The sequence below is a fragment of the Cryptomeria japonica genome, unplaced genomic scaffold (genome assembly GCF_030272615.1).
Source record: "Cryptomeria japonica unplaced genomic scaffold, Sugi_1.0 HiC_scaffold_40, whole genome shotgun sequence".
In the NCBI taxonomy this organism is placed as follows: Eukaryota; Viridiplantae; Streptophyta; class Pinopsida; order Cupressales; family Cupressaceae; genus Cryptomeria; species Cryptomeria japonica.
The window spans coordinates 30,001-51,205 of record NW_026728862.1 but is presented as its reverse complement, the minus strand read 5'-3'; the positions used below and the strand labels follow the sequence as shown (position 1 = coordinate 51,205).

Here is a 21,205-nt window from a genome sequence, read left to right as displayed (position 1 = left end):
CGGAATGGTCCAAGCATCGGACGCGCTTGGGGCGACTGCCAGTGCCAACCCCTTATCCCGCGATGCGTCCGATACACAGATGGTTCCAAGGCGGCCGAGGAGCCTCACCGCATAGCAATCGGGGGTGCGAGGCGAGGGATGGGGCGGGAAGGCCCCAACGGCTAGACGGAAGAGGCTTCAGGGCCGCCTAGGAATGGTCCAAGCATCGGACACGCTTGGGGCGACTACCAGTGACAGCCCCCTATCCCGCGATGCGTCCGATACGAAGATGGTTCCAAGGCGGCCGAGGAGCCTCACCGCATAGCAATCGGGGTGCGAGGTGGGGGATGCGGCGAGATGGCCCCAACGGCTAGACGGAAGAGGCCACAGGGCCGCGTCGGAATAGTCCAAGCATCGGACGCGCTTGGGGCGACTACCAGTGACAACCCCTTATCCCGCGATGCGTCCGATACGAAGATAGTTCCAAGGCGGCCGAGGAGCCTCACCGCATAGCAATCGGGGTGCGAGGTGGGGGATGCGGCGAGATGGCCCCAACGGCTAGACGGAAGAGGCTGCAGGGCCGCCTCGGAATAGTCCAAGCATCGGACGCGCTTGGGGCCACTACCAGTGACAACCCCTTATCCCGCGATGCGTCCGATACGAAGATAGTTCCAAGGCGGCCGAAGAGCCTCACCGCATAGCAATCGGGGTGCGAGGTGGGGGATGCGGCGAGATGGCCCCAACGGCTAGACGGAAGAGGCCACAGGGCCGCCTCGGAATAGTCCAAGCATCGGACGCGCTTGGGGCGACTACCAGTGACAACCCCTTATCCCGCGATGCGTCCGATACGAAGATAGTTCCCAGGCGGCCGAGGAGCCTCACCGCATAGCAATCGGGGTGCGAGGCGAGGGATGCGGCGAGATGGCCCCAAAGGCTAGACGGAAGAGGCTGCAGGGCTGCCTCGGAATAGTCCAAGCATCGGACGCGCTTGGGGCGACTACCACTGCCAACCCCTTATCCCGCGATGCGTCCGATACACAGATAGTTCCGAGGCGGCCGAGGAGGTGGGGGATGCAGCGAGATGGCCCCAACGGCTAGACGGAAGAGGCTGCAGGGCCGCCTCGGAATAGTCCAAGCATCGGACGCGCTTGGGGCGACTACCAGTGACAACCCCTTATCCCGCGATGCGTCCGATACACAGATAGTTCCGAGGCGGCCAAGGAGCCTCACCGCATAGCAATCGTGGTGCGAGGTGGGGGATGCGGCGAGATGGCCCCAACGGCTAGACGGAAGAGGCTGCAGGGCCGCCTCGGAATGGTCCAAGCATCGGATGCGCTTGGGGCGACTACCACTGCCAACCCCTTATCCCGCGATGCGTCCGATACACAGATAGTTCCAAGGCGGCCGAGGAGCCTCACAGCATAGCAATCAGGGTGCGAGGCGAGGGATGCGGCGAGAAAGCCCCAACGGCTAGAGGGAAGAGGCTTCAGGTCCGCCTCGGAATGGTCCAAGCATCGGACGCGCTTGGGGCGACTACCAGTGACAACCCCTTATCCCGCGACGCGTCCGATACACAGATAGTTCCAAGGCGGCCGAGGAGCCTCACCGCATAGCAATCGGGGTGCGAGGCGAGGGATGCGGCGAGAAGGACCCAACGGCTACACGGAAGAGGCTTCGGGGCCGCCTCGGAATGGTCCAAGCATCGGACGCGCTTGGGGCGACTACCAGTGACAACCCCTTATCCCGCGACGCGTCCGATACACAGATAGTTCCAAGGCGGCCGAGGAGCCTCACCGCATAGCAATCGGGGTGCGAGGCGAGGGATGCGGCGAGAAGGACCCAACGGCTACACGGAAGAGGCTTCGGGGCCGCCTCGGAATGGTCCAAGCATCGGACGCGCTTGGGGCGACTACCAGTGACAACCCCTTATCCCGCGACGCGTCCGATACACAGATAGTTCCAAGGCGGCCGAGGAGCCTCACCGCATAGCAATCGGGGTGCGAGGCGAGGGATGCGGCGAGAAGGACCCAACGGCTAGACGGAAGAGGCTTCGGGTCCGCCTCGGAATGGTCCAAGCATCGGACGCGCTTGGGGCGACTACCAGTGACAACCCCTTATCCCGCGACGCGTCCGATACACAGATAGTTCCAAGGCGGCCGAGGAGCCTCACCGCATAGCAATCGGGGTGCGAGGCGAGGGATGCGGCGAGAAGGACCCAACGGCTAGACGGAAGAGGCTTCGGGTCCGCCTCGGAATGGTCCAAGCATCGGACGCGCTTGGGGCGACTACCAGTGACAACCCCTTATCCCGCGACGCGTCCGATACACAGATAGTTCCAAGGCGGCCGAGGAGCCTCACCGCATAGCAATCGGGGTGCGAGGCGAGGGATGCGGCGAGAAGGACCCAACGGCTAGACGGAAGAGGCTTCGGGTCCGCCTCGGAATGGTCCAAGCATCGGACGCGCTTGGGGCGACTACCAGTGACAACCCCTTATCCCGCGACGCGTCCGATACACAGATAGTTCCGAGGCGGCCGAGGAGCCTCACCGCATAGCAATCGGGGTGCGAGGCGAAGGATGCGGCGAGATGGACCCAACGGCTAGACGGAAGAGGCTTCGGGTCCGCCTCGGAATGGTCCAAGCATCGGACGCGCTTGGGGCGACTACCAGTGACAACCCCTTATCCCGCGACGCGTCCGATACACAGATAGTTCCAAGGCGGCCGAGGAGCCTCACCGCATAGCAATCGGGGTGCGAGGCGAGGGATGCGGCGAGAAGGACCCAACGGCTAGACGGAAGAGGCTTCAGGGCCGCCTCGGAATGGTCCAAGCATCGAACGCGCTTGGGGCGACTACCAGTGACAACCCCTTATCCCGCGACGCGTCCGATACACAGATAGTTCCGAGGCGGCCGAGGAGCCTCACCGCATAGCAATCGGGGTGCGAGGCGAGGGATGCGGCGAGAAGGACCCAACGGCTAGACGGAAGAGGCTTCAGGGCCGCCTCGGAATGGTCCAAGCATCGGACGCGCTTGGGGCGACTACCAGTGACAACCCCTTATCCCGCGACGCGTCCGATACACAGATAGTTCCGAGGCGGCCGAGGAGCCTCACCGCATAGCAATCGGGGTGCGAGGCGAGGGATGCGGCGAGAAGGACCCAACGGCTAGACGGAAGAGGCTTCAGGGCCGCCTCGGAATGGTCCAAGCATCGGACGCGCTTGGGGCGACTACCAATGACAACCCCTTATCCCGCGACGCGTCCGATACACAGATAGTTCCGAGGCGGCCGAGGAGCCTCACCGCATAGCAATCGGGGTGCGAGGCGAGGGATGCGGCGAGAAGGACCCAACGGCTAGACGGAAGAGGCTTCAGGGCCGCCTCGGAATGGTCCAAGCATCGGACGCGCTTGGGGCGACTACCAGTGACAACCCCTTATCCCGCGACGCGTCCGATACACAGATAGTTCCGAGGCGGCCGAGGAGCCTCACCGCATAGCAATCGGGGTGCGAGGCGAGGGATGCGGCGAGAAGGACCCAACGGCTAGACGGAAGAGGCTTCAGGGCCGCCTCGGAATGGTCCAAGCATCGGACGCGCTTGGGGCGACTACCGTTGCCAACCCCTTATCCCGCGATGCGTCTGATACACAGATAGTTCCGAGGCGGCCGAGGAGCCTCACCGCATAGCAATCGGGTTGCGAGGCAGATTATTGGGAAGGGAACCCCCTGGGATGCGGCTCAAGCAGTGCCCAAAGGGACTGGAATGCGGAATCACATCGAGAGACCCAAATGCTATACGAGGGCTCAAATCGAATTATCGATTTGGCCACGACATGGACGCATCGGAACGACTACCTTTGCCGAACCACTCGCAATTGCATCCATACCGAAACCAATAGACATTTCCGTTAGAGCCCTCGCATAGCATTCGGGAATCTCGCATGCCCCTCTAAATCGACCAATGCTGGCGCTCAATGAAAATCCGAGCGCTACCACCGTTCGAGCGCCAGCATTGGTCGAGTTAGAGGGGCACGGGGGAGAATGCTCCAGTCAACACCTCCCCTATATAAGTTATTTGTCCGATTCTCGCACAACCGTAGTCTGCCTCGTCGAATCAAACAACGGTCCCAGATTCCGACTTCCGTTCCGTAGAGACCCAAAAGCTAGATGGAGGCTCGCAAGAAAGAGAGTCGGCGCATAGCAATCGGGTTTCTCGAACGTTTAGGGACCGAGCTCACTTGCGGATAGGGCAAAATCCGCCAAGCAACCCAAAAGCTAGACGGGGGCTCGAATCGAATCGCCTAGGCGGCCACAACAACGACGTGTTGGATCGACTACCAGTGCCAAACCATTCAGCAAGACTAGTCTGTGTCGAGGCCGGATAGAGATTCTCAGAGAGCGCCCGCATAGCATTTAGGAGACCTGCCGCGTCCCTCACACTCGACAAATGGTGGTGCACGTTTATAAATCCGAGCGATCCCAACCCTTTCAAGCACCAACATCGGTCGAGATAGAGGGGCACGGAGGGGGCTGCGTGAGACAACACAGTCCCCTATATAAGTTATTTGTCCGATTCTCACACATCCGAAGAATGGTCATCAAATCGGACAACAGCCCAAACTTCCGACTTCCGTCCCAGAAAGCCCAAGAGCTATCTAAAACGTTCATGGCCGGAACTCGATCGCGGCTATACCAGTCCGCCAAGCAACCCAAAAGCTAGACTGGAGCTCTAGTCGAATCACCTCTGTGGCCATTGCAAGGACGTGTTGGAGCGACTACCATTGCCGAACCATTCCGCAGGTCGAGTCCATACCAAGGCCGCATAGAGATTCACGATGAGCTCCTGCATAGCAATCAGGAGACTTGCCGTGTCCATCACAATCGATAAATCCTGGTGCAAGATTTTTGCATCCGAGCGCTCCAACCAGTCGAGCACCAGCATCAATCGACATAAACGGGCACGGGGGGAGGATGCTCGAGAACACTACCTCCCCTATATAAGTTATTTGTCCGATTCTCAAGCAGCCGAAGTCTGGTCATCGAATCGGGTCAAAGACCACAACTTCCGACTTTACCCACAATGCAAGTCATCGAATCGAACATCGGCCCCCGAGTCGGACTCCATGCGTATGTCAGGTCATCGGACCCAAATTCCGCCTTCCTGCGCATGGCGGGCCATCAATATCAACTCGGTCATCGGACCCAAACTCCGCCTTTTTGCGTATGGCACGCCTTCAAATCGGTCATCGGACCCAAATTCCGCCTTCCTGTGCATGGCGGGCCATCAACATCAACTCGGTCATCGGACCCAAATTCCGCCTTTCTGCGCATGGCACGCCATCAACTCGGTCATCGGACCCAAATTCCGCCTTCCTGCGCATGGCAGGTCATCGGACACAAATTCAGACCTCGCCAATATGCCTACGTATCGAATCGGTCATCGGACCCAACTTCCGACTTCATCCATACTGTAGGGTCTTTGAGGTTGGCGCGGTGCGCTCAACCCAGGGAGTCGACCCATCGAAGCATACACCTCCCCTATATAAGCTATTTGTCCGATTCCCACACCTGTGTAGTTTGCACCTCTGACCAGGACATCGACCCCAACTTCCGAACTCGACTGCAACGACGGCACCAGCGCCTTGGTGCGCACCTTGCGACGCACAGTCCCAACATTCGCCTTCCTGCACATGGCAGGTCATCGGACCCAAATTCCGACCTCGCGAGTATGCCTACATATCGAATCGGTCATCGGACCCAACTTCCGACTTCATCCATACCGTAGGGTCTTTGAGGTTGGCGCGGTGCGCTCAACCCGGGGAGTCGACCCAACGAAGCATACACCTCCCCTATATAAGCTATTTGTCCGATTCCCACACCTGTGTAGTTTGCACCTCCGATCAAGACATCGACCCCAACTTCCGAACTCGCCTCCAACGACCGAACCAGCGCCTTGGTGCGCACCTTGCAACGCACAGTGCCAACATTCGCCTTCCTGCACGTGGCAGGTCATCGGACCCAAATTCCGACCTCGCGAGTATGCCTACATATCGAATCGGTCATCGGACCCAACTTCCGACTTCATCCATACCGTAGGGTCTTTGAGGTTGGCGCGGTGCGCTCAACCCGGGGAGTCGACCCAACGAAGCATACACCTCCCCTATATAAGCTATTTGTCCGATTCCCACACCTGTGTAGCTTGCACCTCCGATCAGGACATCGACCCCAACTTCCGAACTCGACTAAAAAGACCGCACCAGCGCCTTGGTGTGCACCTTGCAACGCACAGTGTCAACATTCGCCTTCCTGCACATGGCAGGTCATCGGACCCAAATTCCGACCTCATGAGCATACCTACTAATCGAATCGGTCATCGGACCCAACTTCCGACTTCATCCATACCGTAGGGTCTTTGAGGTTGGCGCGGTGCGCTCAACCTGGGGAGTCGACCCATCGAAGCATACACCTCCCCTATATAAGCTATTTGTCCGATTCCGACACCTGTGTAGTTTGCACCTCCGCTCAGGACATCGACCCCAACTTCCGAACTCGCCTGCAACGACCGAACCAGCGCCTTGGTGCGCACCAAAAGTGCGCACTTTTGGAGGGCACTTTTGTGCGCTCCAAAGGTGCGCACTTTTGGAGGGCACTTTTCTGCGCTCCAAAGGTGCGCACTTTTGGAGGGCACTTTTTGGAGGGCACTTTTCTGCGCTCCAAAGGTGCGCACTTTTGGAGGGCACTTTTTGGAGGGCACTTTTCTGCGCTCCAAAGGTGCGCACTTTTGGAGGGCACTTTTTGGAGGGCACTTTTCTGCGCTCCAAAGGTGCGCACTTTTGGAGGGCACTTTTTGGAGGGCACTTTTCTGCGCTCCAAAGGTGCGCACTTTTGGAGGGCACTTTTTGGAGGGCACTTTTCTGCGCTCCAAAGGTGCGCACTTTTGGAGGGCACTTTTTGGAGGGCACTTTTCTGCGCTCCAAAGGTGCGCACTTTTGGAGGGCACTTTTTGGAGGGCACTTTTCTGCGCTCCAAAGGTGCGCACTTTTGGAGGGCACTTTTTGGAGGGCACTTTTCTGCGCTCCAAAGGTGCGCACTTTTGGAGGGCACTTTTGTGCACTCCAAAGGTGCGCACTTTTGGAGGGCACTTTTCCTGTGCTCCAAAGGTGCACACCTAGGTGAGCACCTTCGACCACACCTTGTAGCACACCAAACTCTGACTTTCGACTTCATCCGCAATGCAGGGTCTTTGAGGTTGGCGCAATGCGCACAACCAGGGGAGTCGACCCATCAAACCCAACACCTCCCCTATATAAGCTATTTGTCTGATTCTCATACATGCGTAGCCTGCAGGAGCAATTAGGACATCGACCCCAACTTTCGGCTTCTAAACGAAAACAAGGTCTTTGAGGTTGGTGTAATGCGAACAACTAGGGGAGTCAACCCATCAAACCCAACACCTCCCCTATATAAGCTATTTGTCTGATTCTCATACATGTGTAGTCTACAGGAGCAATTAGGACATCGACCCCAACTTTTGACTTCTTAACGAAAACAAGGTCTTTGAGGTTGACGTAATGCGCACAACCAGGGGAGTCGACCCATCAAACCCAACACCTCCCCTATATAAGCTATTTGTCCGATTCTCATACATGTGTAGCCTGCAGGAGCCATTAGGACATTGACCCCAACTTTTGACTTCTTAACGAAAACAAGGTCTTTGAGGTTGGCGTAATGCGCACAACCAAGGGAGTTGACCCATCAAACCCAACACCTCCCCTATATAAGCTATTTGTCTGATTCTCATACATGTGTAGCCTGCAACAACGATTAGGACATCCACCCCAACTTCTGAATTCGTCTGCGTTGACCGCACCAAAGGTGCACGCCTTGGTGCTCACCAAAATCCGACTTCCGACTTCTTCTGCTATGCGGGGTCTTTGAGGTTGGCGCAGTGCGCACAACCAGGGGAGTCAACCCACCGAATGCAACACCTCCCCTATATAAGCTATTTGTCTGATTCTCATACATGCGTAGACTGCAGCAATGATTAGGACATCCACCCCAACTTTTGACTTCTTAAACAAGACAGGGTCTTTGAAGTTGGTGCAGTGCACACAACCAGGGGAGTCGACCCATCAAACGCAACACCTCCCCTATATAAAGCTATTTGTCCGATTCTCATACGTGTAGTCTGCAGCAGCGATTAGGACATCGACCCCAACTTCCGAATTCGTTTGCATTGACCGCACCAAAGGTGCACGCCTTGGTGTGCACCCTGGAGTGCACTTTGGTGCTCACCTCGGTGCACACTTTGGTGTGCACCTCGGTGTGCACCAAAGGTGCGCACCTTGGAGCGCACCAAAGGTGTACACTTTGGAGCGCACCACATAGGGTCTTTGAGAGGTTGGCGCAGTGCGCACACCAAGGTGGGTGTTGAGGTGCGTGCCGAGGTGGGTGGGTGCTAGGGTGCGCTCCATGGTGGGTGCCAGGGTGGGTGCGTGCTAGGGTGGATTCCAAAGAGGGTCATAGGGTGGGTGCCAAGGTGGGTTGGTGATATAGTGGGTTCAAAGGTGGGTACTAGGGTGGGTTCCAAGGTGGGTCACAAGTTGGGTGCCAGGATGCGTGGGTGTTAGGTTGGGTGCCAAGGTGGGCTCCTGCGTGGGTGGGTGCTAGGGTGGGTTTCAAGGTGGACGCGAGGGCGGGTGCCAAGGTGGGTAACAAGTTGGGTGTTAGGATGGGTGAGTGCTAGAGTGGGTGCCAAGGTGGGTGGGTGCTAAGGTGGATGCCAAGGTGGTTCACAGGGTGGGTGGGTTCTAGGGTGAGTTCCAAGGTGGGTCACAGGTTCAGTGCTAGGGTGGGTGTCAAGGCGGGTGTCGAGGTGCCTGGGTGCTAGGGTGTGGATGCCAATGTGGGTCATAGGGTGGGTACTAGGGTGGGCTGCAATGTGGGTGCCAAGGTGGGTAACATGCTCGGTGGGTTCTAAATTGGGTGCCAGGGTGGGTGTGCACCCACCTTGCCCGAGGTGGGTGCCAAGGTGCCAGTGTGGGTGGGTGCTAAGGTGGATGCCAAGGTGGGTGAGAAGGTGGGTGATAGGTTGAGTGGTAGGATGGGTGGGTGCCAAGATGGGTCACAGGGTGGGTGCAAGGGTGGGTAGGTGCTAGGGTTGGTGTCAGGGTGGGTGGGTGCTAGGTTGGGTTCCAAGGTGGGTGCGAGGGTGAGTGTCAAGGTGGGTCACAGGTTAGGTGCTAGGATGGGTGAGTGCTAGGGTGCAAAGGTGCCAGGGTGGGTGCTAGGATGGGTCGATGCTAGGGTGAGTGGCAAGGTGGGTGCCGAGGTGGGTGCCAAGTCGGCGACTGCTATGGTGGATGCCAAGGTGGGTCACGGGGTGGGTGCCAAGTTGCTAGGTTGGGTTCCAAGGTGGGTGCCAACGTGGGTGCTAGGGTGCGTGGGTTAAAGGGTGTGTCACAACGTGGGTGCCAGGATGGGTGCGCACCCACACTGGCCAAGACGGGTGCGGGTGCAAGGTTGGGTTCCAAGCCCGGTCACAGGCTGGGTGCTAGGATGGGTGGGTGCCAAGGTGGGCACCAGGGTGGGTGCACCCACCCTGGCCAAGGTGGGTCACGGGGTGGGTCCTAGGGTGGGTAACGGGGTGGGTACTAAGGTGCGTGCCAAGGTGGGTCATAGGGTGGGTGCCAAGGTGGGCACCAGGGTGGGTGTGCACCAACCCTAGCCAGGGTAGGTCACGGGGTGGTTGTCGGGGTGGGCGTCAAGGAGCCAAGGTGGGTGGCAAGTAGCCAAGTTGCGTGCCAAGGTGGGTGTCGGGGTGGGTGCCAAGGATCCAAGGTGGGTGCCAAGGAACCAAGGTGGGTGTCTGGGTGGGTGCCGAGGTGGGAGCCAGGGTGGGTCCCAAGGTGAGTGCAAAGGTGGGTGCCAGGGTCAAGGTGAGTGCCAATGTGGGTTCCAAGGTGCCAGGGTCAGGGTGAGTGCCAATGTGGGTTCAAAGGTGCTAAGTTGGGTGCGAGGTTGGGTGCGAGGGTGGGTGGGTGCCAAGGTGTGCTAGGTGGAAGCCCGGGTGGGTCGGCATCCCATGGGTGTCGAGTTGGGTGCCTGATGGGTGCTTCTTGTCAAGTTTTAGTCGTCGGGACTCATTTCGAGCCTTAGAGGTCGTTTCTTGTCCGGTTGCCCTGTCTTCGACCTGGGAACCCAATTTTGGTCCTCGGGTCCCATTTTTTTTTGTCTCGCATCCCACTTTTGGCCTGTGGCCTTTTCGGGGTCGATTCTCGTTTTGGGCATCAGAGCATGTTTCTTCTCCTAAAACCCAATATTTGTTTATTAAGTCTCGGAACACATTTTTGTTCTCGTGGACCCATCATGGGTCTTGGAACGCATTTGTGGTCCTTGGGTCCCATTTTGCATCCCGAAACTTGTGTTTTGGTGCTTGATCCCTATTTTGGGTGCCCACCTTGCACCAAGTGCGCACCCGGGGCAAACCGAGCGCCTTGGTGCACCGGGGCAAGATCGAGCGTGCACCCGAGGCGCCCCGAACATGCACCAAGGTGCACTCGGCCCACATGTGAGCGCAGGTCGTTGCGCCCGAGGTGGTGTGTGGGCACCGCGTTGCAGACGGGACACTGCACGCACACGACGCCCCCTCCAGGTGCACGCACGTAGGCCGGGCCGGGTGCACACCCGACGCCCTAGCAAGGTGCGCGCACCCGGGCAGGGCTCACACTTGGCGAACGGGGCGCACTTCGCGAGGGAGGGTGTGCACCTCGACGGGGGTGGGTGGCCGGGGTGGATTCGCACGTGGGTCGCGGTTTGCTAAGTACACACTGCGACAAGCTCATAACGGGTGCGATCATACCAGCATTAGTGCACCGGATCCCATCAGAACTCCGCAGTTAAGCGCGCTTGGGCCGGAGTAGTACTGGGATGGGTGACCTCCCGGGAAGTCCCGGTGTTGCACCCTTTTTTAGTTTTTCGCCGGGCGTCGCAATGCTATTTGAATAAACCTTTTGCCCGTTTGCGTTCTCGTCGGGGCCGGGCCGGGCCGGGGTGCGCTGCCCGCACTACCGCGCGCGCGGGGGCGACACCGAGCGCGCACCCGAGGCACCCCGAGCACACAGGCCACGGTGCAACCCGGGCGTTGTGCGCGCACCCCGGTGCGCCCGAGGTGCTGCGCGCGCACCCAGGTGAAATCGGTGTGCACCTCGGCCAGTGCGCGCTCGGTCGAGTCGCGCACGTTGGCCAAGGTGCACGGTGATGTTTCTTACTCTAAGGTTCCGCACCAGACGCCCGGGACAGGTGAGCGAAGCTGGGCGGGGCCGGGTGCGCGGCCGGGGCAGGTGCACGCAGCTGGAGAGAGCTTTGGAGCACACTTCGGAGCGCACCAATGATGCGCTCCATTCAAAAGTTTCCTGAAAAGGCAAAAAAAGTTGAGATTATAGAATTTCCCACTTGAGAGATTGTAAAAAAAAAAAATTTAAAATGAAGGAAACGCGGGTGCCAAGGTGTGCGCAGCCCAGCCAAGGTGTGCGCACCAAGGCGCCCACCCTGGCGAAGGTGCACGCAAGGTGCGCACCCGAGGCAAACCGGACAATTAACCCAACTTTCGACTTCGCGCGCACCTTGGAGCGCACTTCGGAGCGCTCCTTGGTGCGCACCAATCTTGGGCACCTCGGAGTGCACCATGGCGCCCACCAAGGTGCGCACCCGGGGCAAACCGAGCTCCGACTTCGTGCGCACCTTGGAGCGCACGAAAGGTGCGCACCATGGCGCCCACCAAGGTGCGCAGCCCAGCCAAGGCGTGCGCATCAAGGTGCGCACCCTGGCGAAGGTGCGCACCCGGGGCAAACCGAGCTCCGACTTCGTGCGCACCTTGGAGCGCACAAAAGGTGCGCAACCCAGCCAAGGTGTGCGCACCCCGGTCAAACCGAGCTCCGAATCGTGCGCACCAGAGGTGCACGCCATCGTGCGCACCTTGGAGCACACTTCGGAGCCCTCCTTGGTGCGCGCCGATGTTGCGCACCTCGGAGCGCACCCGGGGAAAACAATGCAATTAACCCGACTTTCGACTTCGTGGGCACCTCGGAGCGCTCTCGGGTTCGCACCTCGGAGCACACCGAGGTGCGCACCTTTGATGCGCTGCCTTCACCAATTTCCAGAAAAGGCAAGAAAACATTGAGAAGGTGTGCGCACCGAGGTGCCCACCCTGGCGAAGGTGCACGCGAGGTGCGCACCCGGGGCAAACCGGGCTCCGACTTCGTGCACGCCGCACCTTGGAGCACACTTCGGAGCGCTCCTTGGTGCGCACCAGGGCGCGCAACCCAGCCGAGGTGCCCACCCCGGCGAAGGTGCACGCGAGGTGCGCACCCGGGGCAAACCGGGCTCCGACTTCGTGCACGCCATGGTGCCCACCGCGGCGAAGGTGCACGCGAGGTGCGCACCCGGGGCAAACCGGGCTCCGACTTCGTGCACGCCGCACCTTGGAGCACACTTCGGAGCGCTCCTTGGTGCGCACCATGGTGCCCACCAGGGCGCGCAACCCCGCCGAAGGTGCACGCGAGGTGCGCACCCGGGGCAAACCGGGCTCCGACTTCGTGCACGCCGCACCTTGGAGCACACTTCGGAGCGCTCCTTGGTGCGCACCATGGTGCCCACCAGGGCGCGCAACCCCGCCGAAGGTGCACGCGAGGTGCGCACCCGGGGCAAACCGGGCTCCGACTTCGTGCACGCCATGGTGCGCACCGCGGCGAAGGTGCGCACCCGGGGCAAACCGGGCTCCGACTTCGTGCACGCCGCACCTTGGAGCACACTTCGGAGCGCTCCTTGGTGCGCACCAGGGCGCGCAACCCAGCCGAGGTGCCCACCCCGGCGAAGGTGCACGCGAGGTGCGTACCCGGGGCAAACCGGGCTCCGACTTCGTGCACGCCGCACCTTGGAGCACACTTCGGAGCGCTCCTTGGTGCGCACCATGGTGCCCACCAGGCCGCGCAACCCAGCCAAGGTGTGCGCACCAAGGTGCACGCGAGGTGCGCACCCGGGGCAAACCGGGGTCCGACTTCGTGCACGCCGCACCTTGGAGCACACATCGGGGCGCTCCCGGGTTCGCACCGGCGTTGCGCACCGTGGTGGGCACCTCGGAGCACACCAAGGTGGGCAGCGAGGTGCGCACCTTTGATGCGATGCCTTCACTAATTTCCATAAAAGGCAAAAAAAAAACGAGATTTTAAAATTTCCGTTTTGAAAGATAGTGAGAAAAAGGGAATGCTGGTGCCATCTTGAGCCCGCCCTGGTGCGCAGCCCAGCCAAGGTGTGCGCACCAAGGTGCCCACCCTGGCGAAGGTGCGCGCCCGGGCAATTAACCCAACTTCCAACTTCGCGCGCGCCAGGGTGGGAGCGCACCCAACAACCGGGCCTGGGAAGAGCCAATGCGAGAAACCCCACCAAACGCTCTGACAAAAAAAGAGGGGGCGCTCCAGTAACCCCGCTTCGGAGCGCACCCTGGGCAAACCCAGCCAAGGTGCCCACCCCGGCCAAGGTGCAGGCGAGGTGCGCACCCGGGGCAAACCGGGCTCCGACAACGTGCACGCCGCACCTTGGAGCACACTTCGTAGCGCTCCCGGGTGCGCACCTCAGAGCACACCAAGGTGGGCAGCGAGGTGCGCACCTTTGATGCGCTGCCTTCACTAATTTCCAGAAAAGGCAAAAAAAAAAGGAGATTTTAAAATTTCCGTTTTGAAAGATAGTGAAAAAAACGGAACGCGCGTGCCATCTTGAGCCCGCCCTGGTGCGCAGCCCAGGTAAGGTGCCCACCCTGGCAAAGGTGCGCACCCGGGCAATTAACCCTACTTCCGACTTCGTGCGCGCCAGGGTGGCAACCGGGCCTCGGAAGAGCCAATGCGAGAAACCCCACCAAACGCTCCGACAAAAAAAGAGGCGGCGCTCCAATAACCCCGCTTCGGAGCGCAGCCGGGGCAAACCCAGCCAAGGTGCCCACCCCGACGAAGGTGCACGCGAGGTGCGCACCCGGGGCAAACCGGGCTCCGACAACGTGCACGCAGCACCTTGGAGCACACTTCGAAGCACTCCCGGGTGCCCACCGGCGTTGCGCACCGTGGTGGGCAGCGAGGTGCGCACCTTTGATGCGCTGCCTTCACTAATTTCCAGAAAAAGGCAAAAAAAAATGAGATTTTAAAATTTCCGTTTTGAAAGATAGTGAAAAAAAAGGAACGCGGGTGCCATCTTGAGCCCGCCCTGGTGCGCAGCCCAGGCAAGGCATGCGCACCAAGGTGCCCACCCGAGGTGCACACCCGGGGCAAACCGGGCTCCGACTTCGTGCAGGCCGCACCTTGGAGCACACTTCGGAGCGCTCCTTGGTGCGCACCATGGTGCCCACCAGGGCGCGCAACCCAGCCAAGGTCTGCACACCAAGGTGCCCACCCCGGCGAAGGTGCACGCGAGGTGCGCACCCGGGGCAAACCGGGCTCCGACTTCGTGCACGCCATGGTGCCCACCGCGGCGAAGGTGCACGCGAGGTGCGCACCCGGGGCAAACCGGGCTCCGACTTCGTGCACGCCGCACCTTGGAGCACACTTCGGAGCGCTCCTTGGTGCGCACCATGGTGCCCACCAGGGCGCGCAACCCAGCCAAGGTGTGCGCACCAAGGTGCACGCGAGGTGCGCACCCGGGGCAAACCGGGGTCCGACTTCGTGCACGCCGCACCTTGGAGCACACATCGGAGCGCTCCCAGGTTCGCACCAGCGTTGCGCACCTTTGATGCGCTGCCTTCACTAATTTCCAGAAAAGGCAAAAAAAAACGATATTTTAAAATTTCCGTTCTGAAAGATAGTGAAAAAAACGGAACGCGGGTGCCATCTTGAGCCCTTCCTGGTGCGCAGCCCAGGCAAGTTGTGCACACCAAGGTGCCCACCCTGGCGGAGGTGCGCGCCCGGGGCAAACCGGGCTCCGACTTCGTGCACTGCATGGTGCCCACCAAGGCGCGCAACCCAGCCAAGGTGCCCACCGCAGCGAAGGTGCACGCGAGGTGCACACCCGGGGCAAACCGGGCTCCGACTTCGTGCACGCCGCACCTTGGAGCACACTTCAGAGCGCTCCTTGGTGCGCACCAGGGCGCGCAACCCAGCCGAGGTGCCCACCCCGGCGAAGGTGCACGCGAGGTGCGCACCCGGGGCAAACCGGGCTCCGACTTCGTGCACGCCATGGTGCCCACCGCGGCGAAGGTGCGCACCCGGGGCAAACCGGGCTCCGACTTCGTGCACGCCGCACCTTGGAGCACACTTCGGAGCGCTCCTTGGTGCGCACCATGGTGCCCACCAGGCCGCGCAACCCAGCCAAGGTGTGCGCACCAAGGTGCACGCGAGGTGCGCACCCGGGGCAAACCGGGGTCCGACTTCGTGCACGCCGCACCTTGGAGCACACATCGGGGCGCTCCCGGGTTCGCACCGGCGTTGCGCACCGTGGTGGGCACCTCGGAGCACACCAAGGTGGGCAGCGAGGTGCGCACCTTTGATGCGATGCCTTCACTAATTTCCATAAAAGGCAAAAAAAAAACGAGATTTTAAAATTTCCGTTTTGAAAGATAGTGAGAAAAAGGGAATGCTGGTGCCATCTTGAGCCCGCCCTGGTGCGCAGCCCAGCCAAGGTTTGCGCACCAAGGTGCCCACCCTGGCGAAGGTGCGCGCCCGGGCAATTAACCCAACTTCCAACTTCGCGCGCGCCAGGGTGGGAGCGCACCCAACAACCGGGCCTGGGAAGAGCCAATGCGAGAAACCCCACCAAACTCTCTGACAAAAAAAGAGGGGGCGCTCCAGTAACCCCGCTTCGGAGCGCACCCTGGGCAAACCCAGCCAAGGTGCCCACCCCGGCCAAGGTGCAGGCGAGGTGCGCACCCGGGGCAAACCGGGCTCCGACAACGTGCACGCCGCACCTTGGAGCACACTTCGTAGCGCTCCCGGGTGCGCACCTCAGAGCACACCAAGGTGGGCAGCGAGGTGCGCACCTTTGATGCGCTGCCTTCACTAATTTCCAGAAAAGGCAAAAAAAAAAGGAGATTTTAAAATTTCCGTTTTGAAAGATAGTGAAAAAAACGGAACGCGCGTGCCATCTTGAGCCCGCCCTGGTGCGCAGCCCAGGTAAGGTGCCACCCTGGCAAAGGTGCGCACCCGGGCAATTAACCCTACTTCCGACTTCGTGCGCGCCAGGGTGGCAACCGGGCCTCGGAAGAGCCAATGCGAGAAACCCCACCAAACGCTCCGACAAAAAAAGAGGCGGCGCTCCAATAACCCCGCTTCGGAGCGCAGCCGGGGCAAACCAAGCCAAGGTGCCCACCCCGACGAAGGTGCACGCGAGGTGCGCACCCGGGGCAAACCGGGCTCCGACAACGTGCACGCAACACCTTGGAGCACACTTCGAAGCACTCCCGGGTGCCCACCGGCGTTGCGCACCGTGGTGGGCAGCGAGGTGCGCACCTTTGATGCGCTGCCTTCACTAATTTCCAGAAAAAGGCAAAAAAAAATGAGATTTTAAAATTTCCGTTTTGAAAGATAGTGAAAAAAAAGGAACGCGGGTGCCATCTTGAGCCCGCCCTGGTGCGCAGCCCAGGCAAGGCATGCGCACCAAGGTGCCCACCCGAGGTGCACACCCGGGGCAAACCGGGCTCCGACTTCGTGCAGGCCGCACCTTGGAGCACACTTCGGAGCGCTCCTTGGTGCGCACCATGGTGCCCACCAGGGCGCACCCGGGGCAAACCGGGCTCCGACTTTGTGCACGCCGCACCTTGGAGCACACATCGGAGCGCTCCCAGGTTCGCACCAGCGTTGCGCACCTTTGATGCGCTGCCTTCACTAATTTCCAGAAAAGGCAAAAAAAAACGATATTTTAAAATTTCCGTTCTGAAAGATAGTGAAAAAAACGGAACGCGGGTGCCATCTTGAGCCCTTCCTGGTGCGCAGCCCAGGCAAGTTGTGCGCACCAAGGTGCCCACCCTGGCGGAGGTGCGCGCCCGGGGCAAACCGGGCTCCGACTTCGTGCACTGCATGGTGCCCACCAAGGCGCGCAACCCAGCCAAGGTGCCCACCGCAGCGAAGGTGCACGCGAGGTGCGCACCCGAGGTGCACACCCGGGGCAAACCGGGCTCCGACTTCGTGCACGCCGCACCTTGGAGCACACTTCAGAGCGCTCCTTGGTACGCACCAGGGCGCGCAACCCAGCCAAGGTGCTCACCCCGGCGAAGGTGCACGCGAGGTGCGCACCCGGGGCAAACCGGGCTCGGACTTCGTGCACGCCGCACCTTGGAGCACACATCGGAGCGCTCCCAGGTTCGCACCAGCATTGCGCACCTTTGATGCGCTGCCTTCACTAATTTCCAGAAAAGGCAAAAAAAAGAAAAAAATGAGATTTTAAAATTTCCGTTTTGAAAGATAGTGAAAAAAACGGAACGCGGGTGCCATCTTGAGCCCGCCCTGGTGTGCAGCCCAGGCAAGTTGTGCGCACCAAGGCACCCACCCTGGCCAAGGTGGGTCACGGGGTGGGTCCTAGGGTGGGTAACGGGGTGGGTACTAAGGTGCGTGCCAAGGTGGGTCATAGGGTGGGTGCCAAGGTGGGCACCAGGGTGGGTGTGCACCAACCCTAGCCAGGGTAGGTCACGGGGTGGTTGTCGGGGTGGGCGTCAAGGAGCCAAGGTGGGTGGCAAGTAGCCAAGTTGCGTGCCAAGGTGGGTGTCGGGGTGGGTGCCAAGGATCCAAGGTGGGTGCCAAGGAACCAAGGTGGGTGTCTGGGTGGGTGCCGAGGTGGGAGCCAGGGTGGGTCCCAAGGTGAGTGCAAAGGTGGGTGCCAGGGTCAAGGTGAGTGCCAATGTGGGTTCCAAGGTGCCAGGGTCAGGGTGAGTGCCAATGTGGGTTCAAAGGTGCTAAGTTGGGTGCGAGGTTGGGTGCGAGGGTGGGTGGGTGCCAAGGTGTGCTAGGTGGAAGCCCGGGTGGGTCGGCATCCCATGGGTGTCGAGTTGGGTGCCTGATGGGTGCTTCTTGTCAAGTTTTAGTCGTCGGGACTCATTTCGAGCCTTAGAGGTCGTTTCTTGTCCGGTTGCCCTGTCTTCGACCTGGGAACCCAATTTTGGTCCTCGGGTCCCATTTTTTTTTGTCTCGCATCCCACTTTTGGCCTGTGGCCTTTTCGGGGTCGATTCTCGTTTTGGGCATCAGAGCATGTTTCTTCTCCTAAAACCCAATATTTGTTTATTAAGTCTCGGAACACATTTTTGTTCTCGTGGACCCATCATGGGTCTTGGAACGCATTTGTGGTCCTTGGGTCCCATTTTGCATCCCGAAACTTGTGTTTTGGTGCTTGATCCCTATTTTGGGTGCCCACCTTGCACCAAGTGCGCACCCGGGGCAAACCGAGCGCCTTGGTGCACCGGGGCAAGATCGAGCGTGCACCCGAGGCGCCCCGAACATGCACCAAGGTGCACTCGGCCCACATGTGAGCGCAGGTCGTTGCGCCCGAGGTGGTGTGTGGGCACCGCGTTGCAGACGGGACACTGCACGCACACGACGCCCCCTCCAGGTGCACGCACGTAGGCCGGGCCGGGTGCACACCCGACGCCCTAGCAAGGTGCGCGCACCCGGGCAGGGCTCACACTTGGCGAACGGGGCGCACTTCGCGAGGGAGGGTGTGCACCTCGACGGGGGTGGGTGGCCGGGGTGGATTCGCACGTGGGTCGCGGTTTGCTAAGTACACACTGCGACAAGCTCATAACGGGTGCGATCATACCAGCGTTAGTGCACCGGATCCCATCAGAACTCCGCAGTTAAGCGCGCTTGGGCCGGAGTAGTACTGGGATGGGTGACCTCCCGGGAAGTCCCGGTGTTGCACCCTTTTTTAGTTTTTCGCCGGGCATCGCAATGCTATTTGAATAAACCTTTTGCCCGTTTGCGTTCTCGTCGGGGCCGGGCCGGGCCGGGGTGCGCTGCCCGCACTACCGCGCGCGCGGGGGCGACACCGAGCGCGCACCCGAGGCGCCCCGAGCACACAGGCCACGGTGCAACCCGGGCGTTGTGCGCGCACCCCGGTGCGCCCGAGGTGCTGCGCGCGCACCCAGGTGAAATCGGTGTGCACCTCGGCCAGTGCGCGCTCGGTCGAGTCGCGCACGTTGGCCAAGGTGCACGGTGATGTTTCTTACTCTAAGGTTCCGCACCAGACGCCCGGGACAGGTGAGCGAAGCTGGGCGGGGCCGGGTGCGCGGCCGGGGCAGGTGCACGCAGCTGGAGAGAGCTTTGGAGCACACTTCGGAGCGCACCAATGATGCGCTCCATTCAAAAGTTTCCTGAAAAGGCAAAAAAAGTTGAGATTATAGAATTTCCCACTTGAGAGATTGTAAAAAAAAAAAATTTAAAATGAAGGAAACGCGGGTGCCAAGGTGTGCGCAGCCCAGCCAAGGTGTGCGCACCAAGGCGCCCACCCTGGCGAAGGTGCACGCAAGGTGCGCACCCGAGGCAAACCGGACAATTAACCCAACTTTCGACTTCGCGCGCACCTTGGAGCGCACTTCGGAGCGCTCCTTGGTGCGCACCAATCTTGGGCACCTCGGAGTGCACCATGGCGCCCACCAAGGTGCGCACCCGGGGCAAACCGAGCTCCGACTTCGTGCGCACCTTGGAGCGCACGAAAGGTGCGCACCATGGCGCCCACCAAGGTGCGCAGCCCAGCCAAGGCGTGCGCATCAAGGTGCGCACCCTGGCGAAGGTGCGCACCCGGGGCAAACCGAGCTCCGACTTCGTGCGCACCTTGGAGCGCACAAAAGGTGCGCAACCCAGCCAAGGTGTGCGCACCCCGGTCAAACCGAGCTCCGAATCGTGCGCACCAGAGGTGCACGCCATCGTGCGCACCTTGGAGCACACTTCGGAGCCCTCCTTGGTGCGCGCCGATGTTGCGCACCTCGGAGCGCACCCGGGGAAAACAATGCAATTAACCCGACTTTCGACTTCGTGGGCACCTCGGAGCGCTCTCGGGTTCGCACCTCGGAGCACACCGAGGTGCGCACCTTTGATGCGCTGCCTTCACCAATTTCCAGAAAAGGCAAGAAAACATTGAGAAGGTGTGCGCACCGAGGTGCCCACCCTGGCGAAGGTGCACGCGAGGTGCGCACCCGGGGCAAACCGGGCTCCGACTTCGTGCACGCCGCACCTTGGAGCACACTTCGGAGCGCTCCTTGGTGCGCACCAGGGCGCGCAACCCAGCCGAGGTGCCCACCCCGGCGAAGGTGCACGCGAGGTGCGCACCCGGGGCAAACCGGGCTCCGACTTCGTGCACGCCATGGTGCCCACCGCGGCGAAGGTGCACGCGAGGTGCGCACCCGGGGCAAACCGGGCTCCGACTTCGTGCACGCCGCACCTTGGAGCACACTTCGGAGCGCTCCTTGGTGCGCACCATGGTGCCCACCAGGGCGCGCAACCCCGCCGAAGGTGCACGCGAGGTGCGCACCCGGGGCAAACCGGGCTCCGACTTCGTGCACGCCGCACCTTGGAGCACACTTCGGAGCGCTCCTTGGTGCGCACCATGGTGCCCACCAGGGCGCGCAACCCCGCCGAAGGTGCACGCGAGGTGCGCACCCGGGGCAAACCGGGCTCCGACTTCGTGCACGCCATGGTGCGCACCGCGGCGAAGGTGCGCACCCGGGGCAAACCGGGCTCCGACTTCGTGCACGCCGCACCTTGGAGCACACTTCGGAGCGCTCCTTGGTGCGCACCAGGGCGCGCAACCCAGCCGAGGTGCCCACCCCGGCGAAGGTGCACGCGAGGTGCGTACCCGGGGCAAACCGGGCTCCGACTTCGTGCACGCCGCACCTTGGAGCACACTTCGGAGCGCTCCTTGGTGCGCACCATGGTGCCCACCAGGCCGCGCAACCCAGCCAAGGTGTGCGCACCAAGGTGCACGCGAGGTGCGCACCCGGGGCAAACCGGGGTCCGACTTCGTGCACGCCGCACCTTGGAGCACACATCGGGGCGCTCCCGGGTTCGCACCGGCGTTGCGCACCGTGGTGGGCACCTCGGAGCACACCAAGGTGGGCAGCGAGGTGCGCACCTTTGATGCGATGCCTTCACTAATTTCCATAAAAGGCAAAAAAAAAACGAGATTTTAAAATTTCCGTTTTGAAAGATAGTGAGAAAAAGGGAATGCTGGTGCCATCTTGAGCCCGCCCTGGTGCGCAGCCCAGCCAAG

The 21,205-nt window shown here is 60.9% G+C and overlaps 2 non-coding genes across 2 annotated transcripts; both read left to right on the top strand.

The window, feature by feature from the left end:
* Window positions 1-10,820: 10,820 nt before the first annotated feature.
* Window positions 10,821-10,939, top strand: LOC131862240 (5S ribosomal RNA). The gene has a single exon (XR_009361257.1). It is a non-coding gene; the product is annotated as a 5S ribosomal RNA (ribosomal RNA).
* A 7,804-nt stretch (window positions 10,940-18,743) lies between these two features.
* LOC131862179 (5S ribosomal RNA) lies at window positions 18,744-18,862 on the top strand. Its single transcript, XR_009361196.1, has one exon. It is a non-coding gene; the product is annotated as a 5S ribosomal RNA (ribosomal RNA).
* Window positions 18,863-21,205: the final 2,343 nt, after the last annotated feature.